Source organism: Tympanuchus pallidicinctus, unplaced genomic scaffold (assembly GCF_026119805.1).
Source record: "Tympanuchus pallidicinctus isolate F22 unplaced genomic scaffold, pur_lepc_1.0 scaffold11, whole genome shotgun sequence".
NCBI classification, from domain to species: domain Eukaryota; kingdom Metazoa; phylum Chordata; class Aves; order Galliformes; family Phasianidae; genus Tympanuchus; species Tympanuchus pallidicinctus.
Window position 1 is genome coordinate 15,966,396 of NW_026294627.1, and position 7,562 is coordinate 15,973,957.

Below are 7,562 nucleotides of genomic sequence, written 5' to 3' on the forward strand. Positions count from 1 at the left end.
AGATATTCCAGGTGACTTAGCATGAATCATCAGAGAATAGGAGATGAAGGAGCCAGACACCATCACTGGGATGAAGCCAGGTCACTCATGTGCGGCCTTCATGCACAGGTGTGTATGAATGTGAGGTGGGCTTTTGCATATGACCTCGTGTATGAAAGAGTGGACCAGAAGTTGGAAAGGGAAGCAGAGAGTGTTGGCATACACGTATGCTCTGAACACAAAAAGATATTCCTTTCATTGGTGCTTACAAGCACTTTGACTATTTAGAGCATAGTGCTCTGGAAAGTATTTAACTGTATCTTGAAGGTGGAACAGGATCTTTTTCCATGGTCATATATTCCATCCATCAAACTAATTTGATCACAACTTGACCACATTAAAATGATGACATTGGAAACATCACCAAGAATTTGAGTAGCACCTTGCATAATTTGATGAATGGAGCAATCTCTATTTGTCAGATCCTTTTTTCTTCTGTGTACAAGCCCAGAGAAAGTATATTTTACACTTATCTCAAGTTTTGAATGTTTTCTTTACAACTACAGTTGAAATCTTCACTTCAAAAATACATCTGAAATTCAAAGGAGCTGGAGGAAGCTAGTGGTACCTAAGGTCAGAATGATTTGCTTAAAAAATGACTTTGTACATCTGCTTGGTGCATATGTGCATGTTCAAATGTATTTGGCTTTATGCCATTCTTGTCATTCTTGTGTTGGAAGATGATACATGTACTGCTGTAAAATGGAAAGTCAGGTTTTGGACATGGAGGGGTGATATTATGCCTCTAAATATAGACGAGGAATAACTGTGCAAGTTGCTAGGTTTATCCTGCCTGTGGTGGAGGTGATGGGAGACAGGTTTCTGTGCTGAGCAGGAAGGTCTGACTGCCTGGGGCTCTGAGATTAGAAAGTTGCTGTGTGAGTTCAGGGAACAGCCTGGAGGATGTGGAACGTTTGGGGAGGAAATGAAGCTGCCCGAAGGCTGACAACTTTGGCAGAGCAACCATGGAGAAAGAGAACATGCCAACAGATATGAAATTCTTCAGTGCCTTGAATGGGAAAAGAAAAAAATTGAAGCTTGTCAGGAGTGGTAAAGGGTGAGTCAATGAATTTACAATTATTTTGATAAGAAAATCTTCCATGAGAGAAGTATATGAGAAATGATTAACAGTCAGTTCATATACTTTTCAACTTTGAGGTTGCAAAGAGCTCTCAGGTGAGAAATACATGAGTTATGAAGGACTTTTTAAAGTTGCCATCAACTAGTGAAAATCTCTGAACACCACTGCCAGGTCACCAATCTCTACAGTATAGGATTCAGTATGGCTACTGAGCTTTATCACAGCGTTATCACATATTTGACTTGCACCTAGAAGTGGCTGCAAATCTTTAATCCAGGGTGTGTGAATCTGTCCTTTGTTTGCTTGTTTGTTTGTTTGTTTTTCATGTTTAATTATCTGGTCTTGAAATGCAGAAGGTTTCAGTAGAAATCTCTGCTGTTTTAGTTTGTAAAGATGACTCCGATCCTCATGGCTTTAGATCAGCACAAAAATCTGTGCAGATCTGATCTCCAATGCAGGTATTACAAAGTTGTAAAAGAGCACCTGACAACAGAAACTAGCCCCATAGATGTAAGGGTAAAAAAAAATAATAAATTGCTGTTACTTTGTTTATCTTCAGACTATTAAATAGTAGCATCATGCTGTTCTTTCACACCACTGCTCTCCACTTTGAACTTCTTGTTTCCGAAGGACTAGGCTGAAGCATATAGGAGACTGTTAGGTGCCAGCCCTACAAATGTATTTCCATATAGTTAACTACATGCACATGGGTGGTCCTGCTGATTTCAACTTAAGCACGTGCCTAAGTGTTTAGAAGATACAGCCTTACTTCTGACATATAAGTAAACAGATGGTCATCATAAATTCTCCAGGAAATTCTGATCACAAAAGAGGGAAAACAAAAATTGAAAACTGTGCTCATATTTCGGACTTTTGTTTAGCAAAATCCTATTTAATAGACTGGAGTTTAAAATGTCACCTCTATTTTAATAGCTAAAATGAAATTTGTGAATAATTAAAGGCTGATTGCACCTCTAGAACTTATTATATTACTATACCAATTAAGCACTAGTCAATCATCCTCTTAATAATTAGACTGATTTTTTTTTAATTTTCCAGATAAAATCTATTTCAGCAGTGATAAAAATTACATTATTAAGAGGCCTGTTAGTAACAATTTGAAAGATTTATACTTGCAAGGCCTTTTCTGGCTATTGATCCAAATCACTTTTTAAATCACACACGAGAACTTCTAAGCAAGGCCAACATTATCAACCACTTGAAGGCAACATTCACGGACCAGGTTAATTAGATTGGCTGGGCTCTGCACCATGTGCTCGAGGATCAAGTTCTTACAGTCTAAAGAGCATTGTTAGGGTTTGTGCTTTGGTGAAGCAGGAATTCAGGAGGGCTCTGAGCAGTAACAGATCATGCCACTTAAAGAAAGACAGAACAGTGGCTGTTTGTGGTCTCAGGTGTCTGCAGTGTGCTTTGCTCTGAAAATGATGACTTGGAAGGGGGCATATTATCAACAGGCATCACTTCAAAGGTATGACAGGCTGAACAAATTGCTGTGTGACATTGTTTGAAGCTAACATTTTAGTTGATAAGTTTAGTCAATATGTTCCATTTCCCTGTTTCTAAATTGGCAGTAAAGTAACTGATTTTCCAAATATTCAGATATTGCAGACATGGTATTTTGGCTCATAGGCTTTCTGGCTCACTGTGTGCTAATTACTGCTTGCACCACATGGTTGGTCAGCTTAATGGTATAGTATTACTGTTTCCTGATTGCACACTTCATGTTTTATGGGCTTTTTGTTCTTCTATATGAGTTACTCACAAATACAATTGTTCAAAGAATATTTAGATCTTAAAAAAAAATAGTAGCCAAATGACTTTTGAGTTTCCCTAGAGCTGTTAAGCTTCCAAATCCTCATTTGGTAGCCTTTGCTTCCCAGGAATACTGAAAAATAAAATGTTTTATTTCCCGTATTGGTGGGATGACTGGGTTTTGAAAATATCAGTAAGCAGCATCTGGTTATTGAGGGGCTACATTTTGGCAGATCTGAAACATTCATTTCCACCAAAGTAGTTGCTTTTCAAATAGCTTCAATTTTGGTTTTGCAATAGACAAACATGGAAAAACAATTCAGAAGAGACTCTGCAGCCTTTTAAGAGAATATAGAAAGCTCTCTGAACTGTAAATAGATTTTTATTCTTTCTTGCTATTGAATGAACGTATACAGACAGAAAGCACATCTGATATCACTCAAAAGAAGAGGCAAATCTTTCTCATCAGCTGTGGAGCTTCGGAATACTTCTGGAGATATTTTAAGCACAACAACTAATGTTCTGTTGTGCTGTGTTGTTTGTTTGTTTGTTTTAATATTCTTATAGCAACATTAAGAACTAACTTATGTTGCACAAAAAATATAGTACTCATAACCTCAGCTTCAAAAATATATAACTTAATTGCCTGGAAAACCACCTTCATACAGTGAAGGAGATTGGAAACCACCATCGACCTGCTTGACAGGCCAAGCAAGGACCCTTCTAAGGATGATATTGCATCATCTAACAGGCAGCATCAGCAGATAAGCAGCACTGTCATAGCACAATTGATAGCACGGTCCAGCCAAGTTTAGAGGTGAATAAGGTAGGTCAGATATTTTGCCCATCTGCCTTACAGCTTAAATCTTTACTGTAAAGCCAATGATCTATGAAAATCATAATTCACAGTTAAAAGTGATAATTCTCTGATTCACTTCTTTTGAAGTCTTGAAGTTGTCTTCTAAACCTAAGATTTGCTCATAATTCATTGTATCTTGCTAATATTACAATCTCAAAAGAAACTGTGAGGGGAATTTACAGTGAATTTTGATATGCTTTTAAATTAGCATGTTTATATTTTCCTGCAACATTAAAACGAGCACTATTTCAGGAGAATCTACATTTTAAAAATTTTATTACCCTATTTGTGCTAAAGGAGGTTAAATGCAGCTAAGACAACTTCAGGTAAAAATAAACCTTTAAAATCCTCATGGACAAATTTTAAGAATCTTCAGGCAATAAAAGTTGTGTAACAGGCTACAAAATAAATGTTTTCTTCTGCAGTCTTATTTTTAAATTTTATGTGCTAAAAATAGTGACATGAATGCTGAGGAAAAGGTCACAGATCCCTCCTTTGGCACTATTTTATGCAGTCCTGATTACTGAGGATCAATGCAGCTTCATTTTGGCAGCAAGCCTCCAGTGTAAGAGAGAAGGTTAAGCCTGAATGGTGTTACAATGGGATTTGCTCAAACCACTTAGGAAAATACACCAGAAGTGATATAAGGCCCCAGGAATAAGTCTTGCCTCCATAGAATGTCTATCTTGCTACGGGTCAGGCTAGTGGAACTGGTGGGGTGATATTTTTATATTTTTCTCCTTTCCTGGACAGTGGTCTTTAAACATAGTGAAGCATAATAATTAAAAATGGAATAAATACATTTTCCCCTTAATTTCTGTCTGTCCCCAAGGACATCTTTCCCAAACAACTCTGGCATGTTTTCCTCATAACCCAACCTCTGCACATGCATTCGTGCTCTGTAGCCCAGATGATCCAGATCCACCAGTCTTGGCCTACCCTGATGCGCTCCACTTTCTGCTCGTACCTGACTTGCCTGAGCCCATGTTCAGAGCTTGAAATCATGAGCACATGTACAGGCTGTGGTGTTGGCTTTGTGCTGTCTTAACCTCTCACCCTCACAAGATGAAGCCATAAGGTGGTGCCTGATTTCTTGCGGGTGTGATGAAAAAGACAGGCAAGCTGCTGACTGAGCCTGACAGCCCTGGGTATCCAGCACTTCACTGGTGTCTTGAGTGACTTTCTCTGGTGTCCTGAGCATGGTCTTTGCCTCACCAATTTTATTTTCTCTTTAAGTTACAAACACAATGGGCATTTCTTGCCCTCTTTGCCTTCTTTTTCCCTTTCTCTCTGCACGACTCTCTTGCATCATTCTAGCCATGTAGAAAACCTGGATCCTGCAGCTATTAATGCTGATGAAACTGGGTTGTTGTTTGATGCATTTGCTTTAACCACATTACTGGTACAAGAAAAGCAGTTCCTGGTCTGGTGAGACATGCTGGGCTGAGTGGGGAATATAGGCTGCAGGGGGTCGAGTGGTGATGGTTGGATGCCCACATGTCTACCATCTGCCCATAGTGCAGGAGCATGACAAAGCTGGTCTCCATGGGGTCTGGCACACTTTATTCCTGCTCTGAAGCAAATTGGTGAGCCTCTCCACTACTGGTGATGGCACCCACCATGGCCACTCATTGGCAGTGAAAGGTCCTGCTGGGCTGCTGCATGCCAGGCATGAGCACAAAGCCTAGCCATGTGGGTCTGCCAACTGGGGATCCTTTTTCTCCCCAGAGGCCCCTTTTCCATATAAAGCTTGCCAAAGGGGGTGAGGGAGGTTGTGGGACAGGCAGGCATAGCTGGTGTTGAGAGGTGTGAAGGGGACAATGTGGGCAATGTATGGCTGACAAGGGGAAAGGTAGAGTGGAGCAGGGCACGAGAAAAAAAAGAGTTATAACAGTTGACACAGACAAAATATTCTACTAATTGAAAGTGTTTACAGTTCCTTATTAAACAGCTGATGTTCTGATGCAGTTCTCAGAAACAGCACAGTCATATGAAAGGTCCTCTTAATACAGCTGTGCACCCCCTTATCTGTTGCCGTAAATAATGGAGTCTAAAGTGAAAAATTACTTTTTCAACGCTATTCAAAATTCTCCCATCCTGGGAGAAATTTTTCAGAAACCTCAACTCATGAACATTGTCAAAGACTAAGATGCTCTCCCTTGATCTCCTTGCAAATCATTTATTTTGCAAGCAGGTTCAGAAAGGCCTCACATATCTTACACTACCTCAGCTAAAGGCCATATTCTGCCACTTCTCAGCAGTGCCGATGCCAGCTGTACCAGGGGCAAAGCTGTTTTCTGAAGATTTATCTCAATTATTTACAAAATAATCAGATGAGAAAAATGTCTATTGCCTCTGGTAAATCTTCCTATGCTCCTATTCAGGGAAATGCTTTCTGGGTGGTCTTTTTTAGTTTCAATAATGAATGCTAAAGGGCTGTGAAAATCCCAACATAAGGAGTCTCTTTATTGGCCAGTCAGCTCTGCCCTGCCTTTTGTTTGTTTGTTTGTTTATTTTTTTTTTTCCTGCTTTTTGTTTTTTTGGTGTTTCATCTGGCTCTACCGAATTATTTCACCTGCTTAGGTCCAGACAAGTAGATTTTCTAGTCCAAAGTGATGCTATGTGCCATACATGAGGGAGGGCTGCTCATCTGCGAATCTCTTTTGTAATATTTTTAATGGTGTCAATGGTTTACAGGCTGGTTTGTCCTGGTTCTGTGACTAATGGGATGGGGGGACCCATGGACCGACACCCCAGGGAATGGGAAAGGGGAAAAGGGGAAAGGGTGGGGAGATGTGCCTAAAAGCAAAACAATGGCAATGATCTGAGGAGAAACAAATTCACTAAATATGGTGTTGGAATGCAAGATAACACAATATAATGCAAGATAATTGGAATTAAAGTTAATAAATAAAGTAAAATGAAAGAGTGAAATGAAATCCAAAAACGAAAGGCCTTACTCTAATGATGAGGGGTGGGATGACTAGAAAGCATAGCTGACAGAATGAGCAGAAAGAGAAAAAAGGACATCTCATAACCTGCAAATGGTTTATCTTTCCCTCTGAATGGAAAACGAAAATGAAGAGATCTCTGGGGTATGTTGTTCTTCTCTTCTGAGACTGGTATACCCAGAACATTGGCCGACCACAGAACTGGAGCATTAACTCTTTAACTCCCAGTGCACCTCCTGTGATGTGGAATACCAGTAACAAAAATCATAAAACCATGACAAATGGCAACAAGGACTACCAGTCAATACTGTGTTGGTTTTTTTTTTTTTTGTTTTGTTTTAGATTAAGTGATGAATAAAACCGTAAGACGTCAGTAGTTCTTGAGATAGGAACTTTTCAAAGTTCTGTTTCTAATGTCTGAACAGGGGCTTGAGGAGCTGCTCAAAGGAGGAACAGATATGAGGATTTGGCCAAGAAGTGATCAACAGCAGTTCCCCAGCCACCTGATCAAACCTGTGACCAAATCCTGCTCCTGAAGCACTCTTTGTTTTTTAGAGAATACTGCGGGCATGGGATGTTCTTGCTCATCATTTTGTAACTTAAAAATTTCACTCTATGCTTGTAAGGTGATTGGCAATAAATAAATTGCCAGGAATTGCTTATCGCACAAAAGGATTCAGTTGGGTAGTACGGAAATAACTACTGGAAGGATTCTAGGATCATCTTGCAATCGATAATATTCATATTCCAAGCAATAAAATTCATTATTACTGACTCCACGTTCAGGAGAAATGTAATACTTCCATGCCTGTACTTCTGTTAGTGAAAAAGCATATCTAAATTTACAATAAGTAAAAAC